Genomic DNA, 12,558 nt, shown 5'->3' on the forward strand with positions numbered 1-12,558 from the left:
CTCTAAAATTAAGGTAATATCCCACAGCTAGCATTGTGAGGAAGATTACAGATAATTTATATGAAAAATCTGGCACATAACATGCACCTGGAAATGATTGCTCTTACTATAGGCTGTTATGGTATACTGTAATCAGTATAATTGCAGTATTAAGGCATAATGCCTTGCTATAAAAAATAATTTTTGAGATTAGATCCTTCAATGGAAGGAAAGCACTACTATTAAATTCATTGAAATAAGAATCTCAGTCTTAAGATTAATGATATTTTTGATGTTTTGTGTTGAATTCATCCAAGAAATCTCTTTAGTCTTTATATTCTAAGAGTAAGAATGTGTCCATGGCTATTCTTATCCATAACATATGTTTCTAGTTGAATTGGCAGGTGAGTATTAATCAATGCAGATATCATTCTAACAATACTGTGAGAGGAGAAATAATATTGTTGTGACAGCAAGATAACATTTTTATTATACACCTTACCTTGAAATAACATTTTTCCAGGAAATTTGATGCAGTTACATGTGGTGCATGACAGAAAGAAGCCAAGCTGAAGTACATTATTCATGTGTGCCGCATATGATACATGGTCTAACAGCCTGTGAGATTCAAGGATATAATTAACTATGAAGGTCATTCCATCACCAGTCTAATATTTGGAACAGAGATGCATTCAGTTATGCTGTTTACTCTATTTATACTTCAACTCCTCATTTTTACAAGCCTTCCTTTCTATGTGATTTCGAAACTCCCGTATGTCCTTTTTTATATTTTTTTAAGATGAGAAGGTGCATTTTGTTTAAATTGATTTGCACTCGAAACCCAAATCAAAATCATTTTGAATTAAAAAAAATGACTTGCTTCTGACATTGACACTTTTCTCTGTGTCCATTTTTTCAATTACTATAATAAATGCTAAATTTGGGGAAAAAATTTAATATAGCCGGAAGGCCTTATGTGTGTGTGTGTGTGTGTGTGTTTGTGTGTGTGTGTGTGTGTGTGTGTGTGTTTAGCATATCTTTCACAGTCTCATTACATTCAATTTTCTTGAAGTTCTCTTTTATCTTTTCCACTGGTTCTGTCTCAATAAAATAACACCTCTAATTATTCCACCTTCCTTCGGTTACATCAGCCCTCTTGGAGAGCAGAATAAATTATTAGTGTTGGCTCCAAGCTCCTTCAAGTCCTTGGGTTTTTCTCTAGGCATAATAGTCAATCTTTGCCAATCCTTGCTCTCTCCAAAGAACTCCTGGCCTCGAAGCACTATGATTTCTGAGCTTTCTAGCAAGATCCTGTTATTTGTTGAAACTTTTCATCAGGAGTTTGGAAAAAGGGAGACTCTACCGTTGCTTCTTATATATTTTGTCCTCACTATCATGAGATGCTTGAATCCTATTTTCATTTGGTTGGAATTTTTACTGAGGTTACATTTTCAAGCATATCACAAAGGTGACTATTTTCCAAGTTCTCCTGTTCGTGAAAGTGATACTGTTTTGTCCTAAAATACAAATAACAAGGAGGTCAAGATTTTCTAGCATCCAATGTTACACTTAAGGAATTTAATTCAAGTCCTTTTCTTACCCCATTATTTTTCTTTCAAGAAATTTGTAAGAGTTTATCTTGGAATTCAGAAACTTCCCCTAGGATATGTTTAGGTGCGCTCCTTTTTACACTGCATTGCCTCTTTTATGTGAAAAATAAATATTTCAGGGTTGGGAAATTTTGTGAATTTCATTGGTTATCACTTTATACTTGCTTGTTTCTCTCCTTCTGACCTCTATTGCTCAGATGTCATTATCCCTGTGTTAACCTTCCAGATTATTTCTTCTTTTCTGCTTCACTTCCATCCTGTTCCTTTTTGCATTTCAACCTTCCAGTTAGGACCATTTGCCCTCTGAATGAGGTATGCCCTTCAGAATTTCCTTTAATGAGGATCTTCTTGTTGTAAACTAAGATTTTGCTTTTCTAAAAATATGTGTATTTTAGCATTATTTTTGAAAGAGTTTTGCTAGGTATACAATTCTAGGGTGACAGTATTTTCTCTCAGCCTTCTGAAGGTGTTATTGTACTATTTCTGGTTTCTGTTGATGGTGGTGTGAAGTCAACCATGAGTCTAATTGTATTTCTTTCATAGGTAATTTATCTTTCCTTGCTGCGTGCTCTTAAGATCTTCTGTTATTCTTGGGGCATAGATGATTCAAAATGCTGTGTCTGGATATTTAATACAAATGGAATCATATATACTTTTAGGTCTGGCTTCTTTCACATAGCTTAGTGAATGTGGTGCACTCCCACCAGCAATATAAGAGTTATCTACTTTTCTCTGCACTCTTGCCAGCATTTGGGGTTACCACTATTTTCCCTTTTAGCCATTCTAATAGGTGTATAAATGATATCTCACCATAGTTTAATTTTCATTTCCCTCATGTTTAATTATTTTGAACATCTTTTTATGTGCTAGTCGTCATTCTCATATTTTCTTTGTGAAATGTCTATGTCTTTTGTCCATTTTCTAAGTGTATTGTTTGTTTTTCCAGTAAGTTTTGAGATACATATTCTAGATACAATCTTTTGTCACATGTACCTTAGTGCGCTAGGTGGTGGTGTAGCCATATCCAAAAATATGTCTACATTCTAACCCATGGAACTGCTAAATGTTACCTTATTTGAGAAAAGGGTCTTTACAGGTGTGATTAAGGTAAGGATCTTGAGATGAGAATATAGTCCTGGATTATCTGGGTGGACCCTAAATACCATCATAAGTAACCTTATAAAAGAGAGGCAGAGGGAGATTAGACAGACAGGAGGAGAAGGTGATGTGAAGATGGAGACGGAAATTGGAGTGGTGCAGACACAAGCCAAGGAATGTCTGAAGCTGTATGAAGCTGAAAGAGGCAAACAACGAATTATTCCCAAGGGCTTCTGGAGTGACTGTTTCCTTGCCAACACCTTGCTTTCAGACATCCAGCCTCCAAAACTGTGAAAGAATACTTTTCTTTTGTTTTAGCTAGCAAATTAGTGGTAATTTGTTACAGGAGCACTAGGAAATGAATACATGTAGTTTGCAGTTTTTTTCCCCAGTCTGTAGCTTTGTGTTCTCAAGGGTTTTACTTGGAGCAAAAGTTTTTAATTTTGATGAAATCCAATTTATTGATTTTTTTTCTTTTAGAGATTCTTTTAGTTTCCTGGACTGCTCAAGTAAATATCATGCAATAGTACACAGTTCTGAGGTTAAGAGAAAGTCAAAACCAAGGTATCATCAAGGCAATGCTTTCTCCGCAAAGGCTGCCAGCAATCCTTGGTCCTCAGCTTACCAAATGGCAAGAAATATGGCGGCGTCTCTTTCTGTGGCTTTCTCTCTCTCTCTCTCTCTCTCTCTCTCGCTCTCTCTCTGAATTTCATTCTATTTAACCTTACCTGAAAGTCCTACTTACAATGGGTTCACACACACAGGGATGGATTAAGTTTAAGAATATGTTTTTCTGCGATACGTACAGCTCTAAACCACCATGGAGGTCATGCTTTTGGTGTCATATTTAAGAAAATTTCTTAATTTTTTATGCAGTAGAGTGTATCAATCTTTTCCTTTATGGTTTATACTTTTGGTGCCTTATTTAAGAAATGCTTTCCTGACTGAGGTCAAGATACTCTTTCGTCTAAGAAATTAAAATTTTTATCATTTTAATTTGAATATTTAATCCATCTGGAGTTGATGTTTGTGGATGATGTGAAATAGGAATCTAATTTTTTTCCATTTGAATAACTGATCATCAGCATCATTTGTGAAATACTCTTTTTTTTTTTGCCCCCTCTTCTGCAATACCACCTCTGTATTAGATCAAGGTACGCAATACATTTGCAGATCTGCTTCTGTGTTCTCCAGCATCCACTGATCTAGTTACTTCTCTCTACACCAACCCCACACTTTTACTTATTCTAGTCATATAATAAGGCTTGTCTAGCTAGGGAAGTTACCTTATTTCATCCTTCTTTAGGAGTATCTCAGCTCTTTTTTGGCTCTTTGCTCTTTCATATACATTTTATAAGCAAATCAGCTTATTAAATTTTTACAATGAAAAACCCTGTTTGTGTTTTTAATTATAATAAATTTGTTTTTAGAGAACAATTTGAGAAGACTTGACATCTCTAAGATATATTGTCTCTTCATCTGTGGATATGATATAGCTCTCTATATTTTAAGGGTTTGTTAATGTCATTTAAAATGTTTTCATTTTTTTTCCTTAAAGGTCTTGTGCATCTTTTATCGATATATTCCCAGGAAACTTAATTTCTGTTTTCAGAAATAATGTCTTTCTCACAATTTCATTTTCTAGTTGATGCTGGCATATATAGAGATCAATTGGGTTTCATATATTGATCTTATAGCCACCAATCTTGCTAAACTAGTTTATTCTAATAATTTTCCTGTAGACTCCTTTGGATGCACTATATAGACAAAAATCATAACACATATAAACAGTAACTATTTTTTTTCCTTACTGTAATAATAGTAAGTTTTATTGCTTTTTTGTCTTCCAGTTCTGGCCAGGCCCTTCAGTACACTGATAACTCTAAGTGATTGCATATGGCTCTTTTTTTTTTTTTTTTTTCTTAATTTTATAGAGAAACGTTTAAAGAGAAAGGTTTTACTACAAAATAACATGTTTACCGAGTTTTTGGTAGATATCCTTTTTCCACTTAAGCAAATTCTCTTCCATATCTACTTTTCTATGAGTTTTGTTTGTTTTGCTTGTTTTAGGGTTCTTAAAAATTTGTTTTAAATTATGAATGAATATAGAATTTTATTAACTGCATTTTCTATAACAGATGTTGAGGTAGTTTTATGGTTTTTCTCATTTACTTTATTAATGTGATAAATAGATTTTCTAATACTAGAATACTCCCATATTCCTAAGATAAACCAACTGGGTCATGATACATATCGTTTAATACAGTTTTGGATTTAGTTTGCTAGCATTGTGTTCAGGATTTTTGAAACTAGCTGCATGCATGAGATTAGCCTGTGGTTTTCTTTTTCACATTGTCCTTGTACGGTTTTGGTATTTAGGTTATTTTAGCCTCACAGAAGAGTTGTAGGGGGTTCACATTTTTTTGTATTTTCTGGAAGAATTTATATAAAACTGGACTTAGCTTGAGTGGTTGGAAGAACTCTGTGCCGGTTAAATCACTTAGAGTAGTAATTTCTTGTGTATGTGTGGTCTGTGTAGGAATAGCTGATTTAATTTCTCAATGGTTTTACAACTACTTGGTTTTTTTTTTAGCCAATTTTAATAAGTTGTATTTTTTTGAAGGCTTGTGTCCATTTTATATGTTTTCAGATCTATTGTATTTCCTCATTATCTTTTTATCCTCTGCTGCTTACAGAGTCATGATCCCTTTTCATTCTTAACGAAGTTTATTTGTGCCTTCTTTCTTTTTTTCTTGATCAATCTTGACACAGATTTAGTAATTTTACCAGTCTTTTCAAAGAACTAAATTTTGAGTTTGTCAGTCTTCTCTCTTCTAGCTTTGTTTTCAATTTCATTAAGTTCTCTTAATTTCTTTTCTTCCACATTCTTTTGATTTATTGTACTTTTCTAACTACTTTAGTTAGATTCTTAAATCATTAATTTTGTCTGAATATTTTCTTAGATATGCAATGTTATACATTTCCTGTAAGCAATGCTTTAGCTACATTCCACATGTTTATGTAATATTTTTATTTTTCAGAATAAATATCTCCTATTTTCTACTGTGATTTCCTTCTATGATCCATGAGTTATTTATGAAATTTTCAGATAAATGAGTTTTTATGTTTTATTTTATTAATTTCTAACTTAACTCAATTATTGTCAGATTTTGGGGTTCTTATGTACCAATTCTTTGAAATTTTATGGTCTAGATTATGACATATTTTTATAAAGGTTACATGTATCCTTAAAAAGAGTAATCACTAATTATTGAATGCAGTGTTTGCTATACTTACTGATTTTTCTCCCCAACTTGCTCTATCATTTATGTGTCAATTACACACCATTATGGGTGATTTGTCAAATTCTACTCACGATTTTTTCAAATTTTGCTTCACATATTTTGAAACCATATTATTCAATCATGCAAAATTAGAATTTTCATAATCATCCTCTGACAATTTAAACATTTTAATCATTATATAGTGTTCCATTTTACTTTAGTAATCCTTTTTGCCTTAAACTCTATTTTTCTGATAATTTAGTTCTTTTAATTAGTATTTCCTCAGTATAACTTTAACTTTTTTTTTATTCTTTTACTTTCAAACATGTGCTTATGCTCTGTCTCTTGCAAATAGCAATTAGCTGTTGTTTTTTTAAGTCCAGGTATTCAGTCGTTTGAGCTGTTGTTTTTTTAAGTCCAGGTATTCAGTCGTTTGATTTATTATAATAATCACTCATATAGTTGGATCTGCTACCTGATTTTGTACCATCTATTTGTTCCTCTCTATTTGTTTTTCCTATTTTTCTTTTGAATTACTTTTTTCTCTTTTTTGTTTTTGCCTCAACTACTTTTGGAAATTCACATCCTATCTCTTTTATTTTAATGGTTGGCCTTGAAATTTTACCAGGTATTCTTAATTTAAAAACACCTACAGTTAATCAATGTCTTTACCTTTTCTGCAATAATACAAGGTATTTAAATATCTTTAAATGCCTCTAAAACCCCACAATCTCTTCTAAATTGCCCCCTCCTCCAACTCGCTGATCTTTCCTCCTCTCTCCTCTCCTCTTCAGTCACGCTGGCCTTCCTCATCCTTGAGCAGGCTGTGCACACTCTCACCACAAGGTCTTTCCACTGGCTGATTCCTTTGCTGAAAACTGCTTCCCCCAGATATCTGCATAGCTCTGTGCTTCAGCTCTTTCATGTCTGCTCAATTGCCATCATCCAATGAGAACTTCCCTGCCTTGTGAGGTAAAATTGCACACACTCCCTGGAAACACTTATTGCTTTATTTTTCTCCATAGCACTTAAAACCTTTTACTATACTAAATAACTTATTTTATTTATGGTTATTCTTCTCACGGTAGAATTTAAGCTCCATGAGGGAAGGGATTTTTAAAAATGTGTTTTAACTGCTGTATCTCCAGCTCCTAGAGCAGTTTGGGGTTCATAATAGGCCCTGATAATTATTTACTAAATGTTGACTTAATATTGGATTAATTTCAAACCTAAATGAAATTTGAAATATGAGGGGATTTTTTTTTTCTTCTTTCACCACCCAGAGCCAAGGCTGGCACAGATCGTTTTTTACTGATGATTCTCCCCTTGGAGCATTATTTTTCTGAGTTCACCTTTTCCTGAGGGTGTTTCCCTTTCTGACTCCTGGCTTTATGCTGTTCTCTAATCAGGCTCTTTGATGCTCAGAGACTTTGTCCTGATCCAGACCCCAAATGCTTTGTATCTTCACCACAGACATGAAAAGTTCTTATCTAATTAGTCCACTGGCGTCTGCAGATGCTTCTAGAGATACAGTGGTTTCCCTGTACTGTGCTCAAAGTTTGTTCTTGACTTCAGAGGATGTCTTACACATTAAATGAATGTTTTACACATTCATCTAAAACACTTTTTAAAATGTTTTCTCAGGCATTTTTACATATCTCTGGACCTCTAGTCAGGCATGTTGGGATTCCTTTTTAATGATTTGTGAAATACACCTGGAATGTCATTCCTTTCTGCTATGGTCATTTATTTCTTCTCTTTACTACTGTCACTGATGTGGTCTTCAGAGCTACTACCACAACCAGAGCTGCCACTTATACCACTGCATGGCTGCTTCTGGAAACTGTTTAACTGAATTCAAGATCATAATGCATCAGATCACAAGGAATATCCAGTTTACTGTTAATCATTAACTAATTGAAACTTCGTTCAACTCTACCTTTATCTTCCAAGAGAGGTTTCTCTGGCCGGTACTGGAAACCAAAATATTGAATAAAGGCAAAATCTATACTGAAATTAAAAAGTCCAGCTGATGATGTCTTCAAGCCTATTTCACAGGCAAATGTCAAGCTCTCATAGGAAAGGCAATGCTTGGCCAAGAGGTTCAGGGAGATTCACTGCAGAGCACTGACAGTGGGAAGGAATCTTACAAGCATGTAGATCAATATTATTGAAAAGTGCATTGCAAACATGGGGATCCTGATTGATCTTTTAGGGACTAACCTAAATGGGGATATCAGTTGCTAAATCACCACACATTTGTGGTTTAAAACAAGGCAAGTGTATTATCTTACAGTTTCTTTGGATCAGAAATCAGGTAGCTTTGACTGGGTCTCTGATTAAATCTCACAGGGCTGAAATTAGGGTGTCAGTATGCTTTTGTGTTCCTATGTATAGGCTCTAGGGGAGAACCTATTCCTGACTCATTCAGATTCTTGGCCAAATTCAGTTTCTTGCAGTCGTAGAACTGAGGTCTCTGTTTCCTTGCAGGCTGTCAACCCAAGGCTATTCTCATTTTCTAGAAGCTGCCTGCACACCTGGGCTCTCAGGCCCCTTCTCCATCTTCAAAACCAGCAAAAGCAGCTTGAGTCCCTTCCGGCTTCATCTCTCTTGTGTTCTTTGCTTGCTTCCTGTTTAGCTTTTTTTTTTTTTTTTTAACTTTTTTCTCTTTTTATTTCTTGGATCTGAAGTCTTTATTCATACTCAGTAATTCATGTAAAGGATAATCTGTCTTTATTTTTATATCACTAAGAAAAACACCATATTCACTGTTTTTGATGTGAACTGTGCCAGGAAATTTCTCTTGTGCCCATTTAGCATTATGAGAATATCATCTTGTGCTATTATGTTAATATTCTGTTTTATTTCCATTATGTTTTTCATAAACCAAGGAAAACAGAGTTTTTCTTTTAAAAATTAGATGTTTTTTCTTATTAATTCTGTATCATGATATTTACAGCTGAGGAAATACTTTTTAACCAAAGTGTAAAATGGTTAACAATGTCAAATGATACCATCTACTTACAGCTTACAAAAAATGTTTCCCAAACAGACATTTAATAAATAAAAGAAGCACTTGGAAAAAATCCCTTGAAAGCAGGCCTAGGAACATCACCTGCTTCCTTTGCACAGATTTTGTTAAGAAAATGCCAGATCTAAAAATTGACGCTGTCAAGAAACAAGCAAACCAAATCCATACATACGGTAGGTATTCTAAATATAGGTTTATATGGTGTCCCGTTGGGAGTGATTGATGGGAATTCCATTTGTAGAGGCATTAATCTAAATCTTTTACTCGGCAACAGATTTCCTCTGTGAAGTCTGAGCATTTTGCGTTGCCTCCCAAGTCTTTTGTTAAGCTCTTTCCATCTTTAATTGTAGCAAAACATGCAGCCTCTATTTTTGCAGTGTGGTCAACGAGTCCCATGTGGCACAGCATCATCACGGCACTTAGTAGAAGGGTGGGATTGGCCATGTCCTTCCATGTCATGTCCGGGGCTGTTCCCAGGGACCGACTAGAAGATTGTGACCCCATTGGCTCCAACGTTTCCACATGGTGTCATTCCAAGACCTCCAATCAATCCTGCATGCAGGTCACTAAGGGTGTCAACATATAAATTTGGCATAATGAGAACATCAAATTGGGATGGATCATGTACCATATTCAAACATACTGTATCAAGGTGCAGCTCATTAAATTTAGTATCTTTACAGTTTTCTACAACTCCCCTGCATTTTTGCAGAAAAAGCCCACCTGACATTCTCATGATGTTAGCTTTGTGCACAGTTGTGACATTGCTCCGCTGATTATTCCAGTCATACACAAACGCAAACTCAGCAATGCACTTGCTCGCCTCCTCAGTGATGAGTTTGATACTCTGCACAACTCCATCTACGATCATGTGCTCAATTCCACTATATTCTCCTTCCGTATTCTCTCGAATGGTGACAATATTTACATCCATGTAAGGAGTTTCATAGCCTTCAATTGAGACACACGGTTGGACATTTGCATAAAGGTCAAATGTTTTATGCCGTAATAAATTCATAGATGGGTAACCAGCTGCTATTGGGGTCTCATCCATGGAGTCTTTGGCTTCTGGAGGGATCACCCACTTTCCTCCCAGCCCTTGAATGGTGGAGACATTCTGCTCCTCCCACTAAATAGGTGCTTTGGCAGCATCAAAAATCATCATAACTGCAGCTGAGATTTCTGGACCAATACCATCTCCTAGAATAAAGTTACTGTCCGAGCACCACTAGCAAAACCTCTGGTCACCTGTTTTGAGTTGTAGAAGGCCCCCAGCAGCTGAGAGACCTTGGAGATCCACCTGGCCCAGCCATCCTGTCTGCTGCCTGTTTAGCTTTTAAGGGCTCATGTGATCAGACTGGGCCCACCTAGATAATCCAGATTAATCTCCCTTCTCAAGGACTATTGTCTTAACCACATCTACAAAGTCCCCTTTGCGTGTAAATGAACATATTCACAGGTTCTGGGGGATTCGAGTGTGGATATCTTTGGGATCTGTTATTTTGACTCCAACAATGGGCAAGAATCCAGTCTACAGAAACCAGGAGAAAACAGACTAATAGTGGAAAGGTAAATCAGGACATGAGGATCGCTAATGTCCAGAGATTTTCCAAAGTCCAGAAGTCTCGCTGGAGAGGCAAATGCAGAGACACAATAGGAAATTAGCAGAGATTCACCCGCCGGACAATGGCTGAAGCTCAAGTAGGCAGGAGTTGTTCTTGGCAGAGTACTTTTAGACCAATGGTCCCCATAGGCTTTCAGACATAGCCCTCAAACTTACCTATGCTGTTGTGATTCCCCTCTCTGAATGGCAGAGATCTCTTAGTGGAAGACAAAGGCCTGAGACAACAGTCTTATCTCTTGCCAAAGGTTATCTCTGGGGTTTCACTTTGGCATGGAAAGCAGCTGCATTTTCAATCCTATTAGATTCCAATTGTAGGACTCTCAGTCTATTTAGATTATAGCAGAGTGTCTTTTTTAGGTATTTTCTTCCATTTTCACTTACCGATTGACTAGCTATGGTCTAAGTGCATCCTTTGTATGATTTTGTTGCAAATAGCAAGAAATAACCAATACATGCTAACATTTTGAATTTTCTACCATTTCCCCTAATTTTATGCCTCGGTATGCAGAAATACAGAATCACCAAATATTTTGTCATTAGATAATAATGGTCAACAACACTCCAATCTATGAAATGTCTTCCTGATGTCCTTCCTGTCCTATTAAGCCAATTTCACATTTTAGTTTTCATTATTTGCAGCACTGCATTTCCAGATACCAGAATCTATATCAGTTAGGAATGTACGTTTCTGTTGAAAGCAACAGAAAATGTGGATTAAGAACGTAGGAATGTATGTGCCTCGTGCAAGAAGTCTAGGAGTAAGCATAGGATGATCAATAGGTATCCAGGTTCTTTCTATCTCCCTTATCTGCCATCTGTTGTGTGTAAATCTTAATCCTCATGCCTGTCACTTCACGGTCCCAAGATGATTACTACCCCTCCAGGGATCACGCCCTCATTCCAGGCAGGAAAAAGAAGTCAAGAGCCCTGCGGAGCATAGGATGAAGAAGGGGATGTATAAGCCACGTTTCCGTTTTTTATAAGGGCCTGGAAACCCTTCTCCGAGTTTTCTGCTTATATCTCATTGGTCATAATTGGACCATAAATTGCAAAAGAATCCAGGAAGTATTTTTAGCTATTCAGGGTTCAGTTCATGAAAAAAAATATGGTAGAATGGATATCAGTCTATTAAAAAGACTAAAGATACATATATACTTACACAAAAAGATACCCAGTATATGCCATTCAAGTTGAACAAGCATGTTGTAGAATAATATGAACAGTAAGAACCTATTATCATGTCTAAAAATTATCTAGCTGCTGTATGTATGTATATTTGTATGTGCATGGCAATATGTTGGGATGCTTATACACGAAATTATATTGCAGCTAATAAATAGAAGTGCATCTAATAATAATTGCAAACATTTACACAAAATCTGCTATACTCTCAGGCACTGTTTTAAATGTTTAGCAAACATTAATTCATTGAATCTTCACACATACTTCCGGAGGTTTAATTAATTCTATCCTCAATATGTAGATGAGGAAATTGATGCCCAGAGAATTAAATAACTCACCCAAGATCACAGAGCTAGTAAATGGTAGAGGTGGAATTTAAACCCAGGCAAGTTTGACCCCAGAGTCTATGTGTTTAATCCCAATTATATATATAATGAAATATATATATAATGAAATATATAGACATATATATATAATTTTAAAAATGAGGAAAGCAATCACTTGTCCTTAAAAACCACCACTAAAACTTCAGGTGCAGTAGCAACCACAACAACCCAGCATAAAGAAGTTATGATGACCCTAAGCCAAAGCCAGCTATCAGTGAAGATTGTCTTCAGTCTTCTTGCACCCACTCCCAGACAGGAGCTTTTTCTTCTCTCTAAAAGATCAAGGTAGGCCCTATGCACATGTCCTACCCAGGCAAGCAGCCCAGGATTTCAAACCCCAGCTCATTCTGACTCTTCTCCCAGA

At 35.8% G+C, this 12,558-nt stretch overlaps 1 protein-coding gene and 1 pseudogene across 1 annotated transcript in view; one reads left to right on the forward strand and one right to left on the reverse strand.

The window, feature by feature from the left end:
• Positions 1 to 12,558, forward strand: part of ARHGEF38 (Rho guanine nucleotide exchange factor 38) — a 173,358-nt gene that overhangs the window by 16,946 nt on the left and 143,854 nt on the right. The gene's annotated exons all lie outside the window — the stretch shown is intronic.
• LOC119528750 lies at positions 9,249 to 10,295 on the reverse strand (annotated as a pseudogene).

This window comes from Choloepus didactylus, chromosome 3, assembly GCF_015220235.1.
Source record: "Choloepus didactylus isolate mChoDid1 chromosome 3, mChoDid1.pri, whole genome shotgun sequence".
Taxonomy (NCBI): domain Eukaryota; kingdom Metazoa; phylum Chordata; class Mammalia; order Pilosa; family Megalonychidae; genus Choloepus; species Choloepus didactylus.